Genomic DNA, 26936 nt, shown 5'->3' on the forward strand with positions numbered 1-26936 from the left:
TGAAAGGTGAACGGCTTGTGCCTTTTGTTACTCAGTTATGATATCTAAAGATGGTCTCACTCATTTTCTGCTTTTTTTTTTAACTTGAGAAATTCTAGGAATACCCTGCTTTGACTTCCTGTTCTTTCTGGAGAACCCTCTAGAGGTCTAGAGAACTAAACTGGAATAATGACCTTACTACAGGCTGACACTCAATCTGCAGCCTTCCCAGCCCTCAGCTGCAGGGTAATGGATGTTGAGTCAGACTTGGTTTAAACCTCTTTGCTTGTTTGTTTTTGTTAAAACCAGTTTAACTCTGACTCTACCAGGTTTTGACACAAACAAAATCAGAACTGGTAGGCGCTACTCAGTGTAAGGGTATCAGAATCTGGTCCCAAAAGGGGATTAAACAGAGGTAGGGATTCTCCCTTGTGCTGTGTAAAGAGGTCATGAAAGTCCCAGATCTGCTGCGGGAGAATTCCCTCAGCGCTGGAACCAAGCAAGACAACCACAGTTTTTCAAAAAAAACCTCTTCAAGTCGTGGCATAGGGTGCATGCTCGGAACAGCAGGGGCTAGGGCCACAGAGCAACCCTGGGCAGCTCTGCCACCCACAGGCAGCTTGGATAGGCATCTATAAGTTAGGCAGCCCACTGAGGGTCTGTGTTCCCTCAAAGAGAAACAAGAATTGCAAATAGACCCCTTTCCCCAACCCATGAGTTTTATCCTGGTCTTCTAAAGGGCTCAGAACAAAATCTCAGGCAGAATGTAATTCAACATCCCGTTTCCCCTCTACTGAGGCTGGGAGCCAGCAGCTCAGGTTTCTGGTTATTGTGACAGTACCATCCTGCTCAGTCCTCGAAGAGGTCATCTACAAAAAGCACAAGAATCAAGACCTGCTCATTCTGTTATTAAAAAAAAGAAGAAAAGAAAACCAGCAGAAAAACAGCCTGTTTAAAAACAAAAGCATTGAGGCAGTTTGTAATACCTCATAAACAAGCAAAAATGGGTACAAAGATTTTCCTTTGCAGTGCCCCTTTAGCCTGAATCAAGAGCAAATCATTTTTTCTATTACACATAAATAAACAAATAATTTTAATCCTTTATACTTTTTAAAAATAAAATTTGCTGAGATTTCTGATGCTAAGGTCCCCAATTCTTGCAAACATTTAGGCATGTATAACTTTATGCATTTTAGTAGTCCCACTGAAATCAAGTGAAATTACTTTGCATAACTGGGGCCTAAGTGTAGCCATAGCTAGATGACAATGTTGAACTTGTTTCCTTCAACTGCTTTTGAGTTATTTAACCACAACAAGAAACCATGGCATTTTGAAAGTGGGAAAGAGTGTCTTTTTTGCACTCATAACTCAAGAAAGGATTTATCTTAATCATCTGAACCAGTTTAGCTCCATCTTAAATGAAATCACCTTTGGGCTAAGATAAAGCCTGGAAAGCTCTATCCCCAAACAGGACATTTTGGAGAAAGATATGAATGAAATCCAGAGTGGGGGTGGGGGTGGAAGTTAGAATGGAGCCTTAATTGTAGTGTTCACTGTGAGAAGGAAAATAAACCTGAGGTTAGAGTCTCAAAGGACACCCCTCCATCGGAATGCATCCGATGAAGTGAGCTGTAGCTCACGAAAGCTTATGCTCAAATAAATTTGATAGTCTCTAAGGTGCCACAAGTACTCCTGTTCTTTTTGCAAATACAGACTAACACGGCTGCTACTCTGAAACCCTCCATTACTGTCTGACATGGGACAAAAAGGTCAGTCTGCAATCTCTGTATTAGGTAAAAACAACAGGAGTACTTGTGGCACCTTAGAGACTAACAAATTTATTAGAGCATAAGCTTTCTAATAAATTTGTTAGTCTGTAGTGTGCCACAAGTACTCCTGTTCTTTTCGCGGATACAGACTAACATGGCTGCTACTCTAAGCCTGTATTAGGTAAGAGATTTCACCTATAAAATCAAATTTTCATTGGAAAAAAGACCACATACAGCTCTGAGCTCAGGTTGATTCCTGCAAACTCACCCTGTAGCCTTTTGAAACACACCCATTACCTGCATTTGGAGGGTGAGCAGGACCTGTGTTCTGGTCTCCATCCTGAGAGGACTAATCTGGTGTTTTAGAAATGAGCAATGGGGAGAGCAAGAGAGAGAGAGAGAGAGTGAACGGGGAAGCAAACACTAAAGGTAAAAGAAGAACTGAGGAAAAAGGCCAAGTCTGAAATTAAAAATGCCTTGAGGAGAGAGAGAGGGTCAGAGAGAAAAGAGGAATGTCCCAGCTGTGAAGAGGGTGAGTGGGAACTATAAAGAGGATGCTGATTCTTATTTTAACGTTCTTTTTCGAAAAGAAAACAATTGCACATGCAAAAAATGCACCCACAACTGCAGGGGTGCTGGAACAATGTTTATAGTGGGTGTGCTGCTGATGGAAACTATGTATTTGGTGTTTGTTATTACTACATCAAGCCGGGGGTGCGGCAGCACACCCAGCACCCCTAGTTCCAGCACTACTGCACAACTGCACTTGTGCAAATGGGTTTTGTAATCTGCTGTCATGCCCTGTTATAGTAACTGAGCTGGCCCCTGTGACTAGATTCCTTCTCAAAGTGCGAGGGCCATGTGATGAGGGAGCATGTGAGTGAGAACCAGGCCTGCTGGGAAATATGAGAGTAGCCTGTGTACAGTCAGGAGGGGAGGTTCAAAGGTGTGTGATGGCTGTTTGGGTAAGCTATGCTGCGGCAGTGGAGTAGAGAGCACAAAGCTGGGAGTGAGTGCTTCAGCATCCAAGCTTGGGAATAGCAAAGAAGCCTAGACAGGCAAGTTGGAAAGGGGGTTCCTAACTTGGGGAAGCCACAAGATGGCTGCCATAGGAAAAGACAGGACGAGAACTTGGGTGGCTAAGGATGTGTCTACGCAGCAAGCTGGAGGTGTAAATTCCAGTTTGAGGAGACATACTCACTCTAGCTCTGATCCACCTAGCATGCCAAAAGTAGTGCAGCTGTGTCAGGAGAGGCTAGCTACCCCAAATACACACCTGTTCAAGATGCTAGGTACATACTCAGGGGTGATAGCACCAACACAGCTACACTATTTTTAGCATGTTAGTGGATCAGAGTTAGCAAAGGTATGTCACCTTAAGCTGGAATTTACACTTCCAGCTCAAAGGCAGACACACAATAGATTGGGTAGTCCAATAATACAGGATCCTAGGGCTGGTGGCCAGTAGTGGAGGGAGGACGTGGGAACTCCCTTGTGCTGCCACCTTGCGAGGTGGGGCAGCAGCCCTGTTAAAAAGAGGAAAGAATTATTTGGATCCCAGGAGGGCTGGGAAACTGTAGTCTGGGGAAAGGTGACGGTTTGTAGTCCCTGGAGAGAGGGCAAGAGGAACAGGCCCTTGATGGAGGACTGGGATGCCTGTTGACAAGGGGCAGGATAAATTGTGTTAACTTCATTTTGGTCTTTGTTTGGGACTTCTATTTATGCTCTGAAAAGGGTGAACTCTATTACTTAGCTGGGACATTAAATCACCTCAGTGCCAGCAAAGCACTGAAGATTCTAACATAGGAGCACCAGAGGGGCCTATTAGTCTAGGATGGAGAAGCCAAGAGATGGGTAAATTGAGGCTGTGGCAGAATGAGATTCCAGACCAGGTATACCACTGCTACACGCCCAAACAAATGAAGGCAGGCAACTGCATGCACAAGTGTTCCAAACACTAAAAAGGTACATATCCCTGTTCTCTCTGAGTTGGATTTTGAGCAGATTTTATGAGATGTGGTGGCTGAGTGATTAAGGTGCTGGGCTACAATGCTGAAGGTCAACATTTGCATCTTGCTTGATCTTGCATTAAAAGGCCCATTTCCCGTTCACCCAGCTGCAAAATTGGCACCTGATCGCTTGGGTTAGGGCAAAGGAGGCTGGATGTGATACTGGCCATATCACTTTCTTGTTTACTGTGGCTGTGAAACTGACATGCATGAACTATGTCAGCTTGATGAGCCATTGGCTCAGGGGAACTTTGACTTGTTCTGTGTGCAAGGAGATCTCTGCCTTTTGTGTGTGGCCCACATAAAGGCCAGGCATAGCTGTAGTCCCTGCCTTTAGGAGGATATTGCCCACGCTCCAAACCAGCCCACAAAATGACTAGAGCGACTATGCTGCACTCCCTTAAATGCATGTAGCAGTGGATGCATTCCAACTGCATACTGGGGAGCTCTAGGAGGCATTCTGTTTCCCTAGGGCTGAGCTCCTCCTAGAGTTTCCTCTGAGGCAGTATCGCTTCACGCTGTCCCTGTGCCAACTATGCCTTAAAGACACAATTAAGCCCTAAATGACTTTTGTAGAAGCCAGCATTTACTTTGTTGTCTCCAGCATGTAATCATAGTCCATGCAATAACTGTGGTCATGTCACCTTGTGTTTATGCTCCTGTCAGCTCTCCCCAGCTAAGCAATGTTGGGGTGGGTCAGTATTTAGACGAGAGACTGCCAAGAAACAGCTAAATAAGGCTGAAATTTGTGATGTTGACTCAATACATGGCATTCTTCCCTCTGAGTCATCGCTGAACCAATGTGTTAGGCTGGTGAAAAGGACACTAGTACTGGAGGTGCTCTCCTGAGGGTAAAAAAGAAAACAAAAGTCCTGACCAAAAGTGTTCATTGAAGATCCCAGCATCCTTTTTGGAAGGGTAGGTAGGGTGTTGCCTCATGTGTCTTTGACCTTAAAATCACAACATTATGATTGCTGAAAATTAGTTTATAAAACTATAACATTTTATGAATAACTTTTTCACTCCAGAGTTTGATTCAGGTAACTGATAAAAATGATGATGAGCTTAAAAGAAACTTGCTGAAACATATCTAAAATAGCTTTAATATGAGGCATAAACCAAATAATGATGGTGTGGTATGAAGATTTTATTGACACTCATTTGAGGTAATCTACTCAACTAACTTGTGGCTTCGTCAACTTTGAGAAATTTTTCAATGCCAAACCCGTGTCAATAAAACTTTTAGACCACACTGCTCTATCAATTAGTAAATCATTATCTGAGGTCAGAATTATTGCACTGGAGAAAGGGATTAATTACAGAGTCTAGGGAGGAAAGGGGAAGTCAGTATTCTCTTGGGTTTTCTCTAGCTCTTATTATTTATTTTTAACTTTAAAATATGTTTTGGGTGTGAATTATGTGCTCATTAAATGTACCTGTGTGACAACCCTCAAGACAAACAAGTCTCCAGTTTAGCCACAAAACAGGTGCAGCAAAGGCAGTACTAGTACAAGGTTCTTTTACCAACTTCACAGTGTTTCCCCAACGGTGACCTGGCTTTGTGCTTACAGAATGAGGGAGCAGTGTCGCTCTCTAGTGACTGGCCTACAGAACAGTTTAGAGACCACACTGGTACCAGCTAACACGGGCTGCTACTTCAGGTTTTTGCTCAAGTGGTAGAGCCTTGTAATGTGGAAACTGAAGGACCCGGCTTCTTATTCCAGCTGCACTCTATGGAGTGATTTTATCTGTTTTGCAACAGGGATTTACTACATAGATTATAAAGTCAGAAGGAACCATTGTGACCATCTAGCCAAGTGGTGCTCAAACTTTTCCTATAGCGCCACCCTTACCAGTAATGGAATCTGTCTGTGGCCCCTCCTCCATTACTGCACAGTTGGCTCAGTAGAGAAGCTTGGGCTGATGGCAGAGCTGGGGGCAGAACGGCGGTTGGAGGAGGAGCTGGGCTAGAGGCAGAGCTGGGCTGGGGGCGGAGCAGGGGGTGGAATGGAGCTGAGGCTGGGGCTGGGCTGGGGGCAGAGCGGGACTAGGTGGCACTCCCATCCTGACCTCCTTGGGGGCTAGATTGGCCCTCGTCACGCAGCCCCCTGAATGTTCCTCCACACCCCACTAGGGGGGGCGTGCCCCAGTTTGGGGACCACTGATCTAGTCCGACCTCCTGTATAACACAGGTCATAAGATTTCTCCAAAATAATTCTTGTTGAACTAGAGCATATCTTTTTAGAAAAAACCCATCTTGATTTAAACATTTCTGGTGATGGAGAATCCACTCCAGACCTTGAAAAATTGTTCCACTTGTTAATTACCTTAACTGTTAAAAATTTTAGACTTATTTCTGGTCTGAATTGTCTAGCTTCAGCTTCCAGTCATTGGATCTTGTTATATGTTTGTCTTCTAGATTGAAAAGCCCTCTATTATCAAATTTCTGTTCCCCAGGTAGGTACTCAGAGAATGATGAAGTCACCCTTAACCTTCTCTTTGTTAAATAATAGATTGAGCTCCTTGAATCCATCACTATAAAGCATGTTTTCCCATCCTTTAATCATTCTCCTGGATCTTCTCTAAATCCTTTCCAATTTCCCAACATCCCTCTTGAACTGGGGACACCAATATTGGACACAGTATTCCAGAAGCAGTCAGACCAGTGTCAAATACAGAGGTAATACAATCTCCTACTTCAGGGGTTCTCAACCTTTTTCTTTCTGAGGCCCCCTGCAACATGTTATAAAAATTCTATGGCCCACCTGTGCCACAACAACTGGTTTTCTATATATGCAGTAGATTAAAAGCTGGGGCTGGCATTAGGGCGTAGCAAGCAGGGCAATTGCCCAGAGCCCCATGACACAGGGGTCCCCGCAAAGCTAAGTTGTTCAGTCTTTGGCTTTCAGCCCCAGGTGGCAGGGCTTGGGCTTTGGCTTTCTGCCCTGTGCCCCAGGGAGTCTATTGCTAGCCCTGATCTCTGGTTTATTTTGGCGGACCCCCTGGAACCTGCTGGCAGGCCCCCCGAGGGGCCCTGGACTCCTGGTTGAGAACTGCTGTCCTACTTGATACTCCCATTTATACATCCAAGGATCACACTTGCTCTGTTAGCTACAGTTTTTCACAGGAAGCTCATGTTCAGCTGATTATTCACCATGACACCCAAGTCCCTTTCAAAGTCGTTGCATTCCAGGACAGAGTCCCCCATCCCGTAAGCATGGTCTGCATTCTTTGTTCGTAGATGTATGTATCTAGTTCAGTGGTTCTCAAATGTATTTGATTGCGCTCCCCTTCTTTGTGTCTCTAGTCAGTTTTGTGTCCCCCTGTAGCAAGGCGGTGTGGCTCCCTTCCGCCCGGGAGAGGGTCGAGCCCCTCCAGCCACCAGAGTGGGCGGAGCCAGGAAGCTCTGAACCCGCCCCTCAGAGGGACAGGCAGCGACCCGGAAGTAGAAAGGCGCAACCTGGAAGTATAAAGGCAGGCCCTCGGAGCCTATTAGAGGACCAGCTGCTGGGGAGGCCAGACGTAGCCAGCCTAGTTCGTGACTGGGAAAACCCCACAGCCCCAGGTCCACGCCAAGACTGGCCGGACCTGCCCTGCGCCAGCTCTCCAGGGGAGTTACCGGACCTGCCCTGCGCCAGCTCTCCAGGGGAGTTACCGGGCTGACCACTTGTCCACTGCCCCGAGGAGCCCATGGTGCTGGACCCCCCGGAGAACACTGCTGGGACCCAGGTACCAGAAGGAGGGGAGTTAGGAAGCAGCCCGGGGGCAGATGACCCTAGTCTGGCTGTAACTCTGCCAGAACCCATATCAGTGTGTTGCGGTCAGGATCCCTGCTGACCCAGCAGCGGGTCGTTTGCTGCTTCTAGGGCCCTGGGCTGGGGCGCAGTGGAGTGGGTGGGTCTGCGCCCGCCCCCCCCCCCCCCCCCGCCACCCAACTAATGGGCGGCAGCCTCCTCCTCTTCCAGGTCCTTGGAGGCCTGGCTAATTCACACCTTCTGTGTTGCTCAGCCCTTCCCTGAGCTACTGACTATTTGGTGCCCTGCCCTGACTCAAGGCCTGGACCTACGGTGCTCAGTCCAGTTACCACAAGGGCTGCCAAGGTTGACTCCGGTGGCTGGACAAATTCCCCAAAGTACTTGTGTGTAGCGAGCCGGTGTGCCTCCCTTCTGCCCTAGAGAGGGTCGAGCCCGGGCTTAGCCCCTTTACCCCCCCCCATGCAAGTACATATTCCACTGCCCAGCTCTGAAGGTAGAGTGGAGAGCAATGGCTGCTGGCCAGGCACCCAGCTCTGAAAGCAGAGCCATGCTAGCAGCAGCACAGAAGTAAGGGTGGCAATATTAAAATTGATATTTGTACCCATTTGCCTCCCTTCTGTTCTGCTGCTGCAACCCTGGGGCTGATAGCTGGAGCCCCATGGCCGCCTCCTGGTGAGGGATCGAAAGAAGGGGAAAATGCGAGCCCCAGCTTGGTCTGCCTCCTGGTGAGGGATCTGGGGGGAGGAGAGCCCGAGCCTGGGCAGCAGGGCTCCGGTTGTCAGCTCCTGGATGGCGGAGCTCCGGCTGTCCCATTTATCCCATGTCCCCACCTCCCAGGTTTGCACGACCCTTCAGCACAAGCCCCAGCCATCTAGTCCTGACCACTAGAGCTTTTTTTTTTTAAAAAAAAAAGGGGGCACAAAGCTTGCGCCTCCCTTGACACATTCCAGCACCTCCCTTGGGAGATCTGCCCCACAGTTTGAGAATCACTGATCTAGATGTATTTGGCTGTATTAAAACATATATTGTTTGCTTGTGGTCAGTTTACGGATACAGAGTGAGCTGGATTATTTGGTAATCTGTCCTCTTCATTATTTACCACTCCCCCAGTCTGTGTCATCTGCACACTTGACAATGGTGGCTTTCATGAAGTGTGTACCTTGGAGGCCACCAACTCATTTCACAGAAGCCAATGAACAGCTACCAGATAGTAACAACTTTTGGTAATGATTAAGCATCCAGCTACAACTGCTTCAAAAAAAACAACTGAGGAAAGGCACCTGTTTACAGCACAGTTGTCCCCTGACCTGGTTACAACACTGTTAAAATGTGTAGTATTGAGAGGACCTAATTGTTTTGCAAACCAGGTTAGAACCTTATTCTTTTTGGTAAGTATTTCTATGATGTTGGTCACTGTAGCATTGGACAATCCAACATGCCTTAATGAATGAAACTTTATGGTATCTTGTAAACTAGGACCGTATTATTCCTGATGCCTATTGCACAAAAAGACTAAGTGATTTTCCCCAGGGAGTACATACATATTTTCACACACACACTATATAAAATAAAATAAAATAAAATTCTTACAGCAAAATGACCAATCTAGTATTATTTTATCAACTACAATTGGTTAATAACAGTGAAAGTATCCTGACTGGATAATAATTAAACACTGTTTTACTATGTGCTGCAAACAACCACAGGAGACACATTAAAGAGCCACTTGTGGCTCGTGAGCCTCAGTCTGTGTATCACTGACCTAAATGCTACAGTTGTTTCTCTTCATGATAGAAAGAGTCAGCTAACCAGGAAAGCAATGCTGATAGAGAATCCTAGGAGAGTGTACACCCCAATTGCAGAGTTCTAGAATAGCTAGGCAACCAGAAAGCAAGGCAATATTAGAGCAAGGGACCTGAATTCCCACCTTTCTGAGATTTAGCCAAATAGCCAGAGAGTTCCAGAACTAATGCCAGCTGTGGTATGTATTTGAGCTAGTCATAGTTATCTTAAGAACAGAACCAAAAAAAAAAAATCTAGTTTTGATTAGGACATACTTCCTGTGCTTGAGATTTACTACCACATAGGCTAAAGCCTTAGCTCTTGCTAAAGGAGGAAGAATAGTACTGTGATTGAAGAACTGTGCTTGTTAGCAGGAGATCAGGGTTATGTTCCTGAGTGTGCTGCAAAATACTTCATCGCCTCTGAGGAAGGGGCATATGCTTATAGCCTGGTTTCAGCAAATAGTTCAGATTCTGTCTACTACACTATATGTTTCAAACCTGTTGTTACCGAGCCTCCTGCTTTTGTAGCAAAGAAGAGCCGTAACCTGGACACCAACTGCTGTACTCGAGATGAAAGGCCCGGTTTCCCATTGCCAACTTTATTCTTAAGTGCAAAGGGTTATCTTCAGCAGTCATAATTTGTAGTGTTTCTGACTCACAAGAGATAAGGGAAATGCCCCATATTTCACAATCAAAATATTGATGAACCTGGATACATCCTGAGGGAAGGAGATTGTCTGTGAAGGGTGTGTCCAGCAGAAGAGCTGTTTACCTTTGCCTCTATACTGTGACCTTTTTGTCTTTGGGGATGGAGGTTTGGAGAGAAACTGCTCACAGACCTTTTCTCAAATGTTCCTCAAAAAAGTAGTTTCCAACTCTCTCGGTAACTGTAGCAGGCTACAACACGACCAGTCAGGGCGTTCCACTCAAGGCTTGTTTTCACTACTGCGTTACATGGGGGCAGCTGCATCGATGTAGCATATCTGGGGAAGATGCGCTATGCTGATGGGAGAGTGCTCTCCCATTGATATAATCACTCCACCTCAACGAGGGGCGGAAGCTACGTCAGTGGGAGATGCTCTCTTGCCAGCATAGTGGGTTTTAGACACTGCTTTAAGTTGATGATGTAACTTACGTTGCTCAGGGGGTGGCTTTTTCACACCCGAGTGACGTTAGTTACATTGACTTAAGCGGTAGCTTAGACAAGCCCTCACTCTGGTTTTTAACAAACCCTAGTCTCTCATTTGCAAAAGGGGGCCTTGTGAGTTCAGGCACACTCAGCTGAATGGGAGGTGAGAGGAAGGGAAACACAAAAGCAGGGTTGCAGCATTGTGTTGCTCACCATTGTACTGCAAGTCTTTATAATAGTTTGGGAGGGGGTGGTTCTTAAAGCTCCACATGGGCTCAGGTTATCACCTGAGAATCTGAGCCCTCACTTTTTTTTTACACCTAAGTTTCTAGCTCTGAAGGCAGCATGCCTTGAAGATGGGAAAACTCTATGCACCAACATCGCATACAAAAGACCCTCACATTTAAGTTTTAGGCCAATATGTTTTTTTGGGGGGGAGTAGGCAGACCGGTGATTTTGCAATACGTGGGGTTAGCAATACCCGGCTGCCCGCACGTCCAAGTTTGCCTCTTGTCGTTGATGGCGGGCTCCTGTCCCAGGCAAAAGCCAGGCTGTTGCCAGGCAGCGTGGAGCCATTTCCCGGGATGAGCCCCGGCACACCAGCCACTCGCGCCTGACGCGCGGCCAGCCCCACCTGAACGCGGCCAGCTCCGGCCGCGGCCACTGCGGGAGGCCGAGGGGTGGGAAAGGCGCCGGGGCTCGGGGAAGTGTGTTGGGTCATGTGGCTGCATCACGTGGAGGCGGAGCCAGGCCCAGCAGCAGCCGCCTCAGAAGCAGGGAGAGACGGAGACTGGAGCCAGTCCCAGACGCTGGGCTGCGGGTAGAGGCAGGCTGGGGCTGGAGGGAAGCAGCCAGAGGGTGGCCGCCGCCTGCTCTGCGCCCGGGAGCGGTAAGCCGGGGGGTGCGTGGGGCATGACCCTGTGCGGGGCACAGCGAGAGCAGCGGCGATAGCCAGCGCCTGGGCTGGAGGGGGGAGGCTCGCCCCGGGGGAGGGCAGCGCCGGGGCTGTCTGTGCGCGCCGAGGCTGGAGCAGGGCTGCAGCTGGCGGGCCCCCCGCGCCTGCCCCCGCACGCGGCTGGGAGGCTGTGGCGGCGAGGGGGGGGGGGAATCTGTGCTGGTCGCTTCGCCGAGTTTGCCTCCTGGGAGAGAGAGAGGGGGTGGCTCAGGGAGCCGGGTGAGGCTGTCACACGCACCGAGGCAGGCGGCTCCGGATCTGTTTTTCTTTTGTTCTGGCGGTGGGTGTGAAATGCATAGGCTAGCCGCGGAGATGAGGGGCGCTCGGGACCCGGGCTGCTCGGTGCTGGGTGGTCACAGACAATCTTCTGCTTCAGCAGCAGCAACAGCCACCACATTTTGTTAGCAGTGTGATTGGTGCTCCAGATTAGTGCCCTGGAAAGGAGAGACCACCTCCTCCACCCTCCTCGGACCACTGTTACCCAAACTAAGGGAAGGAGAGACCAGCTGGGGATGGTAGGAGATTAGTCTGAGAAACAGATTCTATCTACCTGCGGTTCTAGATGCAATGGACATCTGGGTAGCTCTGTTTGGGTATTTCTCTTCCTCTAATAAACTGTATTGCTCCCTATGCCCTCATCTCTCTTGTTTTAAATGGTGCTAGTCCCACACTTTGCATCTCTTTGTAAGGACATTTCTGGTGGTAGCTTGCACCTAGAAACCGTGGGGGAGGATGGGATACAGTGAGCAAGCGGGTGCTTTTGTGCTGGTGTGTGTGGGAAGCTGTAGTAATGTGATCCTGTGTCAGCTCTAGTCTTCCATGCAGTATCTGTAACACTAGGTTTTTGTCCATGACCTTTTTTCACTCTGGGGTTTCGAAATTTACAGAAGGATGGGGGGAATTTGCCTAGCAACTGTAATTCCTTTTCCTTCTTCTCTTTTCTGGTATGGGTATACTGAAGGGTTCAGTAAATGCCCATGTCCAGGGCACATGCTTGAGCATGATGTCCTGAAAAGTGCAGGAATTATTTGCCTGTTCAGCACTTAATATTTGAATATGAGGCCTCTAGAAGAGAGAACTGGTTTCTTAAATTTGTACATTAAAAATGTAACTGCAGTCATATACTCTTGTAGGCAAGTCCATTCTTCCAGGCTGAAGTATGCCTGCCCAAGGAATACCCATTCATGAGCCACCCCACACAATGTTTTCAAATTAGAGGTTTTAATAAGTGTTGTGTACAACTGGGGTTTGTGTGTATCAGAGCTGTAAACTAGAGAGAGTAATTTTAAATGCCAGACTTCACAGACTGGTTGTGAAATTTAAGATTAGAACTGAAAGAATCTGCTGAATGATATTCACTGTATAGCATCAAAATAGCAAGTGCTTTACCATAACCCATTTTTAAAATATTTACAGCTGTGGAGATGATTATATGAGTAAAGCATGGACACTGAATATCTAGTGATCAGTTTTTTCAATTTGAATAGAAATAGTTTGTATAAAAGGGTGATTTATGAATAGAATAAAATGGAGTTTTCATTAAATTAAGAATTTTGGTAGAGTTGTTATAATAAAATCCTTAAGAGCTAGTTTTTTTCCATAACAGTAAAATCTTGGTGAACCTCAGAGATATTAGCTCTGGGTTTGATCCTGGAACCCTTAATCATGCCAGTAGTCCTTACTAATTGCACTCAACTGGATTACTTTTATGAGTAAAGGTTGCAGTAATGGACCTGTTTCTTAGTTTATAGTACAAACAGCAAACAAAGTGCAACTATATAAAATTGCTTATTTTTTATTTAAGCTGAGACCTTAATTAGAACTGTATCCATCAGTTTTCTGTGAAATAGCAGCTTTAAAAAAAACAAACGAACAGGTTTGAAATGTTTTGTGTTCTGGGTTGTAAACCTGGAAGCTAGCTAATTGCTGTGACTGGCTTGTTCATGGAGAAAGACTTTCATGCTACACTTTTTAGTCCCTTTTGTACAGAGTGTGATAGTTGTTGTTCTCACCTACTTAATTGTTGTTTGTTCTAAAATCCTTACACATATGATTACTATATTTTAAACTACTGAATAGTTCTTGAAGTGAACTTCAGCCTGATGATGTAGTTCAGTAGGGGCAACGTACAGTGAGTTGAGGGAAGGAAAAAATCCAAAGTTAAAATGTATGTTTAAATGATTCAGTATTAATGTACACCCACAAAAATATTAGTGTGATTTCAATTAACATTTTACAGATGATAAAACTGAGGGACAGAGAGAGATTAAATGACTTGCCCAAAACCAATACTGGAAGTTTGGGGCAGGGCCAATAATAGAACCCAGCTCTTTTGACTGCCATCCTTGTGTTGTAGCCACAAGACCATCGTTCTGCTCAATATAATCAGTCTTCAAATTAAAATCCGTTTACAACTGAATATGAAAGTGATTTTTGTGATGTTTGAAACTACATATTACCCCTGCCACATCCAGGCTGGAAGGAAAGCCTGGCCTAATGAGTTTTGCTAGGTAGGGCAGACTTCACTGCCTGATGGTGGAAGGGGGCACCATGGGAGAAGTGGGCAGAAATGATCTGATCTTGGTGTTGTGAAGTGGGGAACTAGTTAAGAATGGGCCCCATTAAAGTACCAAAAGTAACAACGGAGCAGGCTGCCAACTCAGTTGCAGAGGAGCATGGCTGTCAAGTGAGTTTTGAAAATGGTCCTGAGTTCATCTGTCAGACAAAGGGGTGAACCTGGGATGGGTCTTTACTAGATCAGAGAGGCATGTTCAGCATCCAGCTAACTGCTTGTGTTCCCTCACTTCCCATCTTCCCTGAATCAAAGTTGTAGAGAGCTAGGGATATAGAATCTTGCACCTATGTCTTCATTTCTCCTTTGATGTAAATCTGCTCCATGAACGCTTTTTGATGCTAGAGGTGTTACATATGTGTTCTTGAATTATTGCTCTGTTTCCAGCCATCACTTTCCATTGGGATATTTCTTACACCTGATTATCACTAAGTACAGTATAAGTGCATTTTAAGAATTGCTTCATTTAGGACTTTCTTGGTGGTAAGATAATATCTCCCCATCCACTTGACCAGTAACCCTGCCAAATAAGGAAATTAGGTTGGTCTGTCACGATTTTTTTTTTATGTGCAGTTCCTTCAGTGGACCTAGTCAGAAGGCAGCCTTACAGCTGTCTTCATCAGTGCCTGCATCAAAGGAATCCTTCTCTGGATAGATGTGGGGCCTTTAGAGCCTTTTAATGCTGCTCCAGCCCTCTTCCTCAGCATAAAGGGGCTCATGTGGTCATGAGGATCTTGCCCAACAACATCTGACAAAATGAACTAGATAAAGCAGTTAAAACTGGTTGAGTACTAGGAAAACATATTTATTGAATACATGTATTAGATGAATATTGTCATTATTAGCTGAGCAATTATGTGATTGAAAAACTGCTAAATTAGCTGAGTAATCATTGAATAGTATTAAACCAGCACCAGTTGCATGTGTTTCCAAGTGAGAATACCTGTAGCAACTTTTCTAGGAAGGAATGGGACAAGTATATAGGGTGGGGTAAGCCCAAAAATACAGAACTCCTGTTATGAATCCTAATCAGCCACGGTGAATAACAATTATTTTGTATCTCTAACAACTAAAATCTCTGTGTGGTACTATTAAAAGCAAATAAGAATTTTAAAATGGGGTGATTCAATCCTCTGTTTCTCAGAGCTGCACGTCTTCGAGAGGTCTCTGTCTTCATTGGTGTGCCCATCACATACTGCCAGCATACTGAAGAGATGTTCCTTTTTTTTACCAAGTAAATATCTCTGCAGAACATATCTAATCCATAAAACTCTAACACCAAACCACATCATTCACCAGAGAAGCATGGGAGCGTTGGTTCAGGGAGCCTGCCTCCTGGAATCTCAATTGGGAAAGGGGTTAGTACCCCTTGTAGAAATTATAGTCTGGGTTCACTACTAGTGCTAGCTTATCTGTTGCACTAGAAGGCCCCACTGTCTTTATCTCCAGAGGTCTGCGGCTTCAAGAACATCTTTTTATTAATACAGAGTTTTGTGTGGAAATACTTGTTACTCTGAATAAATGAAATATGAGAGCACTGAGTGAGGATAATGTTGTTGTGGGGGGAAGAGGGATTATCTGAAAAGTCTTATAAGAACAATTTTGTTTTCACTACGAACTGCGTTGGTGGTTTTTGTGATGGTTATTTATAAAGAGAGCAGATGGCTGGAATGGCACTGGTGGGAGTCCTAGGCTGAAGACGACTGATGGTGACCTAAAAATTGCTTAAGATGCAGTACTAGGGTTGTGCAGAATGCAAAAAACAAGTTCTTTGAGATTTTACTGATGCTAAATAGATTTATTCCCTGGGAGGCAAATAGATTTATTCCATGGGTTGGATAGCCTGCTTAGTCCAGGCTCTTCTTCCAGAGGCTGATTCAAGTGCCTTCTGTTGGGAGGAAACTTTGAGCTGTTTTATACTGAAAGTAGCTGTGATTTAGAATGAGAGATCCACTGCTGTTGGAACGGAGCAGGATGTTCTCTATTTGAATTTATGCTGGTGTTGCTCACTGAAGTTCTGGAGGTACTGGGATAACTTTTTGTTCCACAGTCTGTGCTCTGTGTCCTTCAAAAGATAGCAGGAAAGAACAAGGACCTCTACTGGTGGAAATGGTTGACAGGCCCTTTTAAGGAGTGCAGAATGCACACTCTTGTAAGGAAACATACATACAAACTTTGCACATGACACCATTGCTTGACTATGATAGTCTGAGCAGCTGTAGATTTGTTTCTTGTCTTCCATTTTTGGTTGAGATTATGGAGAAGGGTACGGTGAGACAGTGAGTACCTAGAAAGTTCAGATCAGCTTGTCCCTTGTTATGCTGACTTTAGTCCTTGTTATGACACTAAGGCTGTGTCTAAACTACAGGGTTAAATTGACACAAGTTATGTCGACAATCATAAACCATTATAATGACAGCACTTATGCATGTTCACACAATGCTCCTTGTGTCGGTGGAGCGCATCCACAGTTGGTGCTCTAGCATTGAGAGCGAGGAGTGCACTGTGGGTAACTATTCTGCTGTGCAACTTGTCGTCATCTGCAACTAGGAGTTGTAGTAATGGGGAGTGGATCGCAGTGCATCGTGGATGCGGGCTCACCACCCCACGGTGCAGTTTTTTTCTGGCCCCTCATTCCATTGGCTTCCAACTGCGTTTTGTGCCGTTTTTCAACAGCCCCTGAACACAGTGTGGCTGATCATGCAGTATTTCATGAGCTGCGAATCCGAACTGGAATTCCTGGTGCCTGCCCTGTTGTGTGTCATGGAAAGAAACAACACCAGGTTACTTTTGATATTCAGAGAGCAGCTGCACACGGTGGACTGTCGCTTTGGGGCTCAGGGAAACAAGCGGTGTTATGCACTTCTGGGATGACAAGCAGTGGCTGCAGAACTTTTGAATGCGCGAAACCACCTTCTGGAACTGTGTGTGTGTAGCTTTCCCTTGCCCTGTGGCTCAAGGGCATCAAAATGAAAGCTGTCCTCTTGGTGGAGAATCATGTGGCAATCCTTGTGTGGAAGCTGGCAACTCAAGCGTACAGCTTGCATCCTGCTAAGAAGAACTGTGACTCTAGGAAATGTGCATGAAATAGTGGATGGCTTTGCAGTGATGGGTTTCCCTAACTGCAGCGGGGCAATAGATGGCACGCATATCCCAATTTTGGCCCCAGACCATCTTGTGACTGAGTACGCCAATAGAAAGGGCTACTTCTTTATGGTATTGCAGGTGCTGGTGAATCACTGGGGTCATTTCACTGATATCAACGTGGGGTGGTCAGGGAAGGTGCTTGACACACGCATCTTCAGGAACACTGGCCTATATAGAAAGCTGCAAGAAGGAACTTTCTTTCCAGACCAGAAGATTGCAATGGGGGATGTTGAAATGCCCATAGTGATCCTGGGAGACCCAGTGTACCCCTTACTCCCGTGTCTCATGAAGCCTTACACTGGATACTCCTGCACCAAAAAATAAAAAATTCTGTGCACAGTATTTTAAAATTCTGCATAATTTGTCAGAATAACACTATGTAATCACAGACCAGAAAAATTGCCCCAGGAGTAGAGAGTTAAAGAAACCCCTATGACAACTCAGTTCCTGTTTCTCTGCCCCCTCCCTCCCTGAGCCCAGCTGCAGGGTGCACCCCTACCCCCCCAAAACCCAGCCGTGGGGATCCCCCAGCTCAGACACTCGCACTCCCTTATCCTCGGAGCCCAGCTGTGGGGTGCCCTCCCAGCCCAGACACTTGCACTCACCGCCTCCCTTCCAGAACTCAGGGATCTAGAGGGAGAACAGCCTGATGCTGGGACCTGGGCTTGTATGGAGTTTCCTGTGTGCCACCTCATTCCTTTAGGGTGTGCTGGGAAGTGCAGCTGCCTGGAACCCTCCAGTTTCAACTCCTCCTCCCGGCAGTGTCTTCTGTTTGCGTTGCTAGGTCCAGTGGACCCTAGTGGCAACCAGCAGCACTGCAGCCCATTTCTATGGGCCAGGGAGAGGGGAAGAAATTCTGCACAGAACATTAATTTCTGCGCAAATTTTGTATTGCACAGTGGGGCAGAATTCCCCCTGGAGTAAGCAGAAACCTTGACAGCAGCAAGGAGCACTTCAACAACAGGCTGAGCAGGTGCAGAATGACCACTAATTGTGAGTTTGGCAGATTAAAAACTTGCTGACACTGCCTTTATGGCAGGTTAGACCTCTGTGAGGAACCTGTTTCCATGGTCATAGCAGCCTGGTGTACTCTGCATAATATTTGTGAAGCTAAGGGGGAAAAGTTTCCACAGGGGTGGAGTGTCGAGACTGATGACTGATTTTGAGCAGCCAGATACCAGGGCTATTAGAGGGGCTGTTTGAATTAGGGAGGCTTTGAAGTAGCATTTTGACAATGAGCCCCAGTAATGTGTCTATGTAATGCATTCAGCCGGGCTCTGTTTGCTTGCTGTGTGGAATGACCCTTGTGCTGATTGCTTCCTGAGTGTGATTTGTAACCTGCAAATGTGCCAGTTGCCACTGTGTGTGAATTCCAGCAGCAAATACCATATGTAGAAAGAAAATGAATCTTTATTTTTCTGAGTACGTTTTTATTAAACAGCAATAACAAATACGCAGCATTTGATTTCTTGCAAGGGACATGCCACTTAAGAGCACTCCCTTAATGTAGGCTCTCATAGCTGTGTACAAGTCCAGCTGTCCTTAGGAAACCTATCCGAAGGGGTGGTGTGAAAAGGCTACTGTGATGGGCCAGAAACATGCAAGGAATGTGTGTGAGGAGTTTGGGGAGGGTATGGCACGCAGTTCTGGAGGAGGAGAACACACACGTGTTCTGACTGCAGCAGTCAGGGACTTCAGCATCTCTGTTTGGTCCTCCATCAGTTTTATCTTTTGCTCCTCTCCCACTATAATATGCACTGGGCCCTGCTTCCTCTCTAGGCTACCTATTTTCAGTTTTTCGTTAACTGTCTCTTTCCATGCCCTATGGCCATGATCTGGGGCATCAGACAATTGGAGCACCCCCCTAAACATGTCCTCCTTACTTCTCCTGGTCGCTCCCTTTATCTGATGGAGATGCCTTGCCGGTGTGTAAGGGGTTCCTCTCGACACAACTGCAGAAACACAATAAACAGAGGCAGTGTTGTGAGTGCATTCACAGCATTGAATCATTTTATAGTTATACACCTCTTTCTCACTCTCCCTTGGCAAGCACGCAGCTCGGCAAGTGCCCTCAACATGGTGAGTTCGGCCCATGGTGGTGGTAAAGGTCCAAGATGGGGCAAAGAGTCTAAGTGATTTTTTAAGGGGATCACTGCAAGCACCTAGGGACACTAGTTCTACTGTCATTTTCCACATGTGGGGTAATTGAAGCCCTTAGTTCACTCCTGAGGGTAAAAAAGGATGCATCTCCTGCATGCTTCCGGCTTCAGACTGGGTCCCTGTGCTGCTCGTTTGTGTGCTGCTTTGGGCCCTGAACAAGTGATTGCCGATAGGTGTGGCAAAGTTTCCTACTGCGGGGGAAGAAACAAAGTGGCTTTCCCAAGGAACCTTCGGCAGAGGATTGGCGAGTACCTCCAGGAAAGTTTCCTAGAGATCTCTCTGGAGGATTCCCGTGAAATTTTGGTGTGCATTAACAAACTTTTCTGCAGGGCTGTCGCTGCATAGGGGAATGGGAAGCACACGCAAATGCTGCTAGTCTTTTACATTTCTATCCCCCTAACCCTCTTCTAGCATATAACGAAACAAAGGACAGCTCTACCTCATGTAACCGAGCAGTATCAAATCAAAATGAGCACTTACCAGAATTTCCCCTCTTCTGTATCATGCGTGCCAGAACTGGAGTGCTGGGACTGACTTGAACCCTCCAAATTAAGAAGAGGTCCTGGCTTGCCACGCTACCGGATGACCCTGTCACCTATCCCACCTCATCCTCCAACTCCATTTCCTCGTCCACCACTTTTGTCCTCAGGGTTGAGTCTGCTGGCTGCTGTCTCCAGACCCCCGGAAGTATCCACAGGGCTTTTGGTGGTGGAGGTGGGGTGGCTGCCAAGGATGGTGTCCAGCTTTTTGTAGAAGTGTCAGGTCTTTGGTGCAGCACCAGAGCTACAGTTTGCCTCCCTTGCCTTCTGGTACGTCTGCCTCAGCTCCTTGATCTTTGGACGGCACTGATGCATGTCCAGTTCATGGCCCTTCCCCAACATGCCACAACAAATCAGCCTGTACGTATCGAAGTTCCTACAGCTGGAGCAGAGCTGGGACTGCACAGCCTCCTCTCCCCACAGACCCAGCAGATCCAAAAACTCTGGTGTACTCCAAGCGGGAGAGCGTTTGCTGCATGGAGCCGTCATGGTCAGCTGGGAAGATGTGATGTGAGCTCTCCATGCTCAGCAAACAGGAAGTGGAATTTCAAAAATTCCTGGTCCTTTAATGTGGGAGGGGCGGATGCCTGTGTACGTGGCTACAGGGCAGTGGAGTTCGAACTGCTGACCAGAGTGGTCAGGATGGGCATTGTTGGACACCTCCTGGAGGCCATTTATGGCAACATAAGCAAGCGCAGTGTCTTCGCTGACAGTGTATTGATATAACTTGTTGCAAAAAGCACTCGTTGAGGTGGTTTTATTTTGTCAGTGTGGCAAGAGTATTAAATTGGCAGGAGGAGCATTGTAGTTTGTATACCTCCACGGTTTTGTCGACAAAACAGTGTAGTGTAGACAAGGCCTGAGCATGCATTGATGATTGGGTGTCTGTGCTGATATTAGTGGACTGACCATTGATTGTGAGATGGTGTTGACTCCTGCTTGGGTTTGTGCGCAAGTAGACAGAGCTTTGTTCCTTTGAGTGATCCCAGAGAGCAATTACTTTCTGTCCTGAGGACTCTGGTTTAGGGTGGGTTACAGCTTGTCACCTCTCCTCCTGGGTAGGTTAATGTGGAGAGATGGCTTGATAGAGCTTCATTATGCTGATAATATTCGGATCTCTCTGCATTTTCATTACCCCAGATGGTGTGGTTGAATCGTAGTGATTGTGGCTTGGATAGGAGTGGGCTGGCTGAGAGTCAATCCAGAGAAGACTGTGGTGATGCTGGTAAGATGGGGGCTAGTGGAAGCACTAGAGAATGTGGTAAAGATTGTATTGGCTCCTCTGAATGGGGTGTGTGTGGCTGCAGTGACCACGATGCTTTCTTTCCATCCGTCTGGTCATGAGGCTGTGACCTATTTCTTGGATTCAAACGTCACTCTCATCTTGCTTGCCTTTGGTGTTTATGTTTAGACCTTTGGAACTTTGCTGTATGTTTTATTATACCACTACTCTATGTACCCACCACCATACTAACTTTTGTTTTCTGAATATATTGGCTTTCTTTTAGCAAAATCACTTAAACTACTCATCATACACATGGTCTTAAAATTTAGCTTGATCCTTGTGCAGTTTTTTAAAAATAGATTTTGTTGTGCAGCCAAAAAGTGAAGGGCTTTTTTAAAAGTGGCTCTACCCAATTTTCATCTCATTTGAATGCCCTCAGGGTTTACCTCCACTTGATTGATTTGAGAAATCCTAATGAATTTTGGGATCTCATTCAATGTTTGCTAATACGTAGACGCTTGAGTCCAGGCTGGATCAGGTTCCACTGTCATTTGTATAGGGGAAACCCTGGTATTTGCATGACGATAACAAGTATTCAAATAATTGCATTAGTATGTGCTCTAAGCATTGCTTCTCTGTGGTCAGCACAATGGAGCTCATATCATCATAGCTTCTGGATGCTACTACTACATAAATATTAAAAATAACTGCTAACCTACCTGGATTAGTGCTCTGATAAGATTCCATTGTTTTTTTTTTTCCTAGTGAAATCACATTTCTCTCTTGAAGAGTTACGCTATGATCACAAATGCATCTTATGCAGATCTACCTAATGGTTAGAGAATCAGATTGGGAGTCAAGATTCCTGGATTCTGTTCCCACTAATTTACTGTGTGATCTTGCATAAGCCTCAACTTCTGTGTCTTACTATATTCAGCTGTATAATGGGGATAATGCGTTTTGCCTACCTCCTATAGGACTTGTGGGGCTTAATGTTTATAGAATACTTTGGGATCCTTAGATGAAAGGTGCTTTTTAAAGTGCAGTATTTTATTAAAGAAAATCATGTAGCTGGGCATTGGTTCAAACACACGCACAACTGAAAATAAAAGATAAGTCGGCAAAGATTTTAAAAAGGTATATAAAAGGGAAAATAGGAAAGGATAAGCGATATCTTGTTGCATGACTCCCTAGCTACTTTGTCTCTATGTCATATGCCGTGGTGGTGTAGGCATGTTGGACCCAGGATACTAGAGAGACGAGGTAGGTGAGGTAATGAAGAAGAAGAAGCAGCTCTGTGTAGCTCAAACGCTTGTCTCTCTCACTGACAAAAGTTGATCCAATAAAAGTTATTACCTCACCTACCTTGTCTCTCTCTTGTCTCTGTGTTGTCTGTTTAGATTGAGTTTTTAGGGCCTATATCTTACATGTCTGTAGAGCATCAGGCACAGCTATGCTGCTATAACAATAATAGTTTTAAATAAATGAACATTGGTAATGATATATGTTTCGACAAGATGCATGTAATTGTAGATATCACTCTAGCATTGATGCAGTTGGAAAACTGCTCTTCTGAAACGCCATCTGTTTGTGAGTAGATAGGAAACGAAGAAGGGGTCTCTGCATATTGCTGAATTAGCATGCTAGTTGCTGACATGATTGGGAGTTAGCAGTGACAAGATTGTATTGATCAGTCACTGGCAAGGATGTGTTTGTGAAGGAGAAGCTGATGGGGACAGTCTTAGTGCTTTTCTGTCACTCCTAGCTAGTAGAAAATATTGGCCGTTCATCTTGGTTCAAAGAAATATTCTCTTTTCTTGTTCACCCTGAGTGAAGCTTTTCGAGTTTGGATGTAGGGGCTGCCTTTATACTTTAAAAAAAGTCATTGGTTATTGAAACTGAGAAGAATCAGGGAGTAATAACCTTCCCAGTGAACAGTTTTAGGGTGAAATTTTTCACTAGTACTTAATGGCTAGAGCAGATCTCGTAAATAGAGATTTAAAAACTGCAAGTGATGAGAAATTCATCCCATCCCTTGTACATTGTTCCAATGTTATGTTTATTTTTGTTCTTTAAAATTCTGATAGCACTCAAATTCCTGGTCTCTCCTATCCCTAAAAGAAAACTGGAAAGATTTTGTAGTCAACCAAACTTTGTAACATCCAGTCTGAACTTTCCTGCTTCATCTTGGACTTACTCTCATGCAGGATGGAATGTAAAACATACACCTCTGCAATATAGGCTGAGTTTGTTCAAGGGTGATAGCAGTTGTAGTGGGCTATATGACGCCGCTACGCATTTTGTCCAAAATTCCCATTATTGCCAGGGGTGTTAGAACAAATTTTTATAGTGCGGGTGCTGAGAGCCATTTAACCAAACTGTAGAACTGTATACAGTATAATGGAAACCACTTCAAGCCAGGGGGTTGTGGTAGCATCCCCAGCACCTCTAGTTCCAGCACCTAGGACTATTGCTGCTGCCATTTCAGCTCCATAAGTAGAAGCAACGTTGAAAGCGGTAGTTTAGAGAAGGCTCTTGTAGCCACTGGCATTGTGTTAAAAGTGCCTGCTAACGTGCTCTGAGCAGGTTTAGGTGCCACAACGATTTAAAAAAATGTTGGTGGCTGTAGGACTCTGTTTAATGGGTTCTGTAGAGGTTCCTTTGAAGAAAACTTGTAGTGTGTCCCTTAACGTGTTACTGTGACTTAGCAGGAAATGGGTTTCTGCTGCAGCTTACAGGTGTGCAAGCTGGAGAAAGAAGGAATTGGCCATCTTTAAAAGAAGAGGGCAGACAGTAAGGAGAAAATGCTAAGAAGGGAATAGCAGCTTTGCCCATTGGTTTGTGAAACATGCTCAGTCAGCTGGATGAAAATAACTCCTTTGACCAACTACTACTAGGTCCCGTCTCCCCCCAGTAAGGGCAAGGACTTCAAGATCAGGGGAATAGTACTTTTAGATGGTGGTTCAGCTTTGGCCACAATCCCCTTAGAAAGGAAGTCAGTCAGTCTTTGGAGCTCCTGCCATGTTTTTGGAGATGGTTGTGATAGCATTGAAAACTAGGGAGGGGATCAAATATAAACTGTCTTCAAGGATGCAAAAATATTCAACATGTCTTGCATTATTTTTAGTCAGTTTCCCCTGCTATGTCTCCTTGCTATGGTGGTATTGGGTTTCTCCCATTTACCCTGAGAACTGCATTTCTTCCCCATGATTTTTTCTGTGGCCTCCCTGTTGCTCAGCTCTCTTTTCCTTTCCTTCAGATGGAGTGTAGGGAAGGTCCTGCTACTATAAATTCAAGAACCCATTCCTAAAGTAACAAGTCTGCTTGGCCTTACAATAGATTTCTGAATCTCCCAAACCAATATCAGGGGTTGAAATTCAGCAGTGTGACTCTCATGTCCCTTGCCATCCCCCTTTGCACTGTTGAAATTCCCCTAAAGGACCCTCTCCCACAGCTGTGCTGCTAATGCAGCACATTGTCCCACAGCAAAAGTAAAAGTAGCAGTGACTGTGCTATCTTCACTCTGCCACTTGTCAGGTAGCCTGGGCACCAGCACCAGAGGCCTTCTCTCTAAGTTTTGTTTTTTCCCTCCCCGTAGGGAAATTTCAAAGCTGTGTGCTAATTGGGTGCATTGTAGGCAGCAGGGAGGAGAAGATGTGGGAAGTTGCCTGTTCCCGTATTGAATTTAAACTCCCAGAATTGCATAATTTGTTTACTGGCATCAAGAAACCTCATGCATTTTGCAGCACACTTTCTGTGTTAGGAGTGTTCTTGAACTGACAGCAGAAGACCTTTTCTACAATCTCTTCGAGATTACGGGCTTGTGTACAATGGCAGTTAACAGTGCTGCAACTTTCTCGCTCGGGTGTGAAAAAACACCCCCCCGAATGCAGCAAGTTGCAGTGTGGTAAAGCATCAGTTTAAACAGAGGCTGTTTACCTTGTTGAGGTGGTTTTTTTAGAGTGGTGGGAGAGCTAACATCAACTTACGGAGTGGTGCACTGTGGGTAGCTATCCCGCAGTCTCCGCTGCCCATTGGAATTCTGGGTTAAGCTCCCAATGCCTGATGGGGCAAAAACATAGTCGTGGATGGTTTTGGGTACATGTCGTCAGTCGCCCCTCCCTCTGTGAAAGCAACGGCAGACAATCGTTTTGCGCCTTTTTTCCGTGCAGATGCCATACTACGGCAAGCATGGAGCCCGCTCAGCTCAGTTCACCATCACCGCTGCTGTTGTGTCCTGGGTGCTGCTGTCAGCAGATGGTGCAGTAGGACTGCTAACCGTCGTCATCCGCTGCAACTCTGCTCTCCTGCTCTTGTAAATGAGCTCAGTCTCAATAGCAAATTTCTCCATGTTGTCGTCATCCACCGCTTCCGCTGCAACTCCACTCTCCTGGTGCCATGAACCCACCTTGCAGGTCGTCTCGTCGTTCTGTATAAATATCTATTCTCGTGGCATCCGTCCTTATCCACCGCTTCTGCTGCAACTCTGCTCTCCTGCAGACGCCGTACCACGGCAAGCATGGAGCTCGCTCAGCTCGCTGCTGTTGTGAGCATTGTAAACACCTCGCACGTTATCCTGCAGTACGTGCAGAACCTGCAAAAGCAGGCAAGGAGATGACGACAGTGCGATCACGATAGTGATGAGGACATGGACATAGACTTCGCTCAAAGCATAGGCCCTGGCAATTTGGACATCATGGTGGTAATGGGGCAGGTTCCTGCCGTGGAATGCCAATTCTGGGCCCGGGAAACAAGCCCAGATTGGTGGGACCGCATAGTGTTGCTGGTCTGGGATGATTTCCAGTGGCTGCGAAACTTTCGCATGCGTAAGGGCACTTTCATGGAACTTTGTGACTTGCTTTCCCCTGCCCTGAAGTTCAAGAATACCAAGATGAGAGCAGCCCTCACAGTTGAGAGTGGCGATAGCCCTCTGGAAGCTTGCCACGCCAGACAGCTACTGGTCAGTCGGGAATCAATTTGGAGTGGGTAAATCTACTGCGGGGGCTGCTTTGATCCAAGTAGCCAGCGTAATCACTGAGCTGCTGCTATTGAGGGACTCTGGGAAATGTGCAGGTCATAGTGGATGGCTTTGCTGCAATGGGGTTCCCTAACTGTGGTGGGGCGATAGACGGAACGCATATCCCTAGGTTGGGACCGGACCACTTTGGCAGCAAGTATGTAAACAGCAAGGGATAATTTTCAGTGGTGCTGCAAGCACTGGTGGATCACAAGGATTGTTTCACCCACATCAACGTGGGATGGCTGGGAAAGGTGCATGGTGCTCGCATCTTCAGGAACTCTGGTCTGTTTGACCAGCTGCAGGAAGGAACTTACTTCCCAGACCAGAAAATAACCGTTGGGGATGTTGAAATGCCTATAGTTATCCTTGGGGACCCAGCCTACCCCTTAATGCAATGGCTCATGAAGCCATACATGAGAACCCTGGACAGTAGTAAGGAGCAGTTCAACTATAGGCTGAGCAAGTGCAGAATGGTGGTAGAATGTGCATTTGGATGTTTAAAAGCTCGCTGATGCAGTTTACTGACTAGGTTAGACCTCAGCGAAACCAGTATTCCCATTGTTATTGCTGCTTGCTGTGTGCTCCACAATATCTGTGAGAGTAAGGGGGAGACGTTTATGGCGGGGTGAGAGGTTGAGGCAAATCGTCTGGCGGCTAATTACACGCAGCCAGACACCAGGGTGATTAGAAGAGCACAGCTGGGCGCCCTGCACATCAGAGAAGCTTTGAAAACTAGTTTCATGACTGGCCAGGCTACGGTGTGACAGTTCTGTTTGTTTCTCGTTGATGAAAACCTGCCCCCTTCGTTGACTCTACTTCCTTGTAAGCCAGCCAACCGACCTCCCCGCTTCGATCACTGCTTTCAGAGGCAATAAAATCATTATTGTTTCAGA

At 46.1% G+C, this 26936-nt stretch overlaps 1 protein-coding gene across 1 annotated transcript in view; it reads left to right on the forward strand.

The window, feature by feature from the left end:
- Nucleotides 1-11139: 11139 nt before the first annotated feature.
- The window catches only part of TULP4 (TUB like protein 4), a 272567-nt gene continuing 256770 nt past the window's right edge, over nt 11140-26936 (forward strand). The window contains exon 1 of the mRNA XM_074948695.1: nt 11140-11314. The gene's annotated coding sequence lies outside the window, so the exon portion shown is untranslated. The remainder of the gene's footprint in view (nt 11315-26936) is intronic.

Source organism: Natator depressus, chromosome 3, assembly GCF_965152275.1.
Source record: "Natator depressus isolate rNatDep1 chromosome 3, rNatDep2.hap1, whole genome shotgun sequence".
NCBI lineage: Eukaryota > Metazoa > Chordata > Testudines > Cheloniidae > Natator > Natator depressus.